The 2,683-nt window shown below is 42.3% G+C and overlaps 1 non-coding gene across 1 annotated transcript; it reads left to right on the top strand.

Moving 5' to 3' along the window:
- The first annotated feature begins 873 nt into the window (after positions 1–873).
- LOC123609977 lies at positions 874–978 on the top strand. The gene has a single exon (XR_006718020.1). It is a non-coding gene; the product is annotated as a U6 spliceosomal RNA (small nuclear RNA).
- Positions 979–2,683: the final 1,705 nt, after the last annotated feature.

Raw genomic sequence — 2,683 nt, 5'->3', positions numbered from 1 at the left:
TCCCTCACACTTGCTTCCCTGGGATTGTGCTCCCCTAATAAAACTCTAGAAGATACCCCATTGCCTGAGGTTTGCTTTCTGGAGGTTGGGCAGGATGACCTCTCAGATTCCTTAACACTAAAAACCACACGTTGCGGTGCAGAGAGAGTGAACTGCAGTCAGAAGATCTAGTTTTATGTCCTGGTTTTAACAATGACCTTGAGTTATCCATTTAACCTCCTCAAAATTTGTTCCTGTTTTTGTTGTTTTTGTTTGTTTGTTTTTCTGTTTTTGGTAAATGAGGATAAAATGTATTTGATTCGATGAAAAGCAACTTTCTCCACGAAATGATTAAAATGATCAACTAGGATATTTACATGAAAACAGTGTGAGACTGCAGAGTTTTGCGAATCTGTGTCTGTTGGGGAGCAGTCCTTATCTCTTCCCCTTTATATTTGCGTAACTAGGGACTTCCACCCCTTTACCCACAAGGGGTGAGTACTGTGGGGAGACCTCATTTGGCCTCTTATTCCTCCTCCCCATAGGAAACAGAATGACTTAGGTTTTGGGTGGGTGGGGCACATGACTCAGGCGTGGCAGGCCCTTTTGCTCTCAGGCATCTCCATGAAATCAGACAAGGTGCCTACTCATTTATTCTAGCCCTCCTCGTACTGTCCTGCTATTCTGGTACCATAAGTACATCTATTCCCCCACATGTATAGGCCTATTATTGTTTACTCTCTCCCTGTCCTGTCAGTGACTGGGTACATGCTTGCCACAGGTTAGAATAAACACGTGTACTTGGTGTCTACCCTTCAAGTTCAACTGTCCTCATAGCCAGGCCCTGAGACTTAGGGGGAAGAAAATCCCATTAGTCTAAACTACATGACTACGGTGCTCGCTTCGGCAGCACATATACTAAAATTGGAACGATACAGAGAAGATTAGCATGGCCCCTGTGCAAGGATGACACGTAAACTACATGACTACCACAGTTTACAGAAGCCTAGGGGTGAACAGTAATTAATGAAGCAGACACCGTGTGAGCCTATTCTCTATTTGATTGGAAGAGGGGTGTTTCTTCCTGGTCCCACTAGATCCCTAACCTCTAGCAATATCTTTAACAAGGGATTTACACTATCCCCAAATATTTATCACTTTTATTCTTTTTGCCGATGCTAACTCTTCAAAAAGGAAGAGTTAATTTGGAAATATGAGTTTAGAATAATTTTCCCTTTGAGAATAGAATGAAAGAAAAAAAAATCTGTTTAGAGGGCTAGATATAAAAACTGTTCACAAGAAAACGACCTTACCTGCATTGAACTATATTTAGATGGAAAGCCAGCTGGCCACCGTCCAATTGTGTCTCCATGTTCTGCTCAGAACTTAGCCTACTCTGTCAGCTCAACAAAATATACCATGAGCAGTAAACATTGCTTATTTCATATGGGTTTTGACTGTTAGCAACAACAGTTCTAAAAATAATCACTCAGTATACTTCACAGAATATCTGTAGGACGGGAAAAGTGTTTAAAACACTTATGACAAAAGATTGAAACCAGCACACCACGGCTATCTCAAACTAATCAGAAAGGCTGCTGTCTCATTAGTGGGACTAGTTTTAGTTCACAATGTTAGGTATAAAAGTTACATATTCTAAGAGATTTGTATTATTCCAACTGAGCTAAGGTGAAACTATATTTTCCAGAATGCCCTTCTCTGAATAGTCCCATGTTCCATGGACCACAAAAGATGGTTTGCATGACATCTGGTAGCAGAAATGAGGCAGCCGCCATATTCTCTTACATTCGGTGATACAGCGAACCAAACTCCCTCATATTATCACTTACCTGCTGGCTCTGCTTGTGGGTGTGGCACAGGCGGCATTGGCCATGCAGCCCCTCCAGGTCCTGCCAGATCCTCCTTCAACTTCCCTGACTTCTGGGCCAGGTGCATGTTTAGCTCCTCTAGAACACTCAGCAAAGTCAGAAGCTTAGAGCCAGTGAGAGATCAACAGTTTCTAGTCCATATTATGGGGTCCAGGATTTCTTCCTACTTCTTGTCTCCACATTCATTTTCCTTTCCCAGTGGTCTCAAACTCTAGCACCAGTTGTGAAGACAACAACCTTACCTACCCAGACCGTTTAACAATTTCCCACAAATATGTAAGGTCAAAATTTTTAAATAAATCCTAACGGTGCTGCTTCTCTGACAGAAACTTAACTAAGACACATTTTGGTACTGGAAGGGTTTCCCCAGAACAGAACCTTAAGGGTAGGTTCTCTGAGTTGGCTGTACATTATCTGGAATTGGTTCACCTATATGATTAGATTTGGAGTCATTAATTACCATGTTCCCAGTGATAACAGCTAATGAAGCACAGCAATGAGCTCAGGCTCATGGAATTTGCTGGTCTGATTACATTCCTTATCACCCTGAAGTAGCTGGCCTGAAAGAATGATGGAATGGCTTGTTGAAGATTCAGTTATGGATGGCAATGCCAAGGCTGGGGCAATATCCTCATTTTTTTCTATAGCCATTTCCCTCATAGCTAGGATCCACAGGTCTAGGAATCAAAGGGCCAGAAGTGGGATAGCTCCTCTCACTAGAGATCAACTAGTGGAAGTTTTGCTTCCTGTACTCATGTCTTAGGACTTTGGTCATCTTAGACATTCTGGTTTCCAAGTAAGGAATGCTTCCCCCA

The sequence above is a fragment of the Leopardus geoffroyi genome, chromosome B2 (genome assembly GCF_018350155.1).
Source record: "Leopardus geoffroyi isolate Oge1 chromosome B2, O.geoffroyi_Oge1_pat1.0, whole genome shotgun sequence".
NCBI classification, from domain to species: Eukaryota; Metazoa; Chordata; class Mammalia; order Carnivora; family Felidae; genus Leopardus; species Leopardus geoffroyi.
Note: the sequence above shows the minus strand (reverse complement) of the source record. Positions and strands in the feature narration are given on the sequence as shown.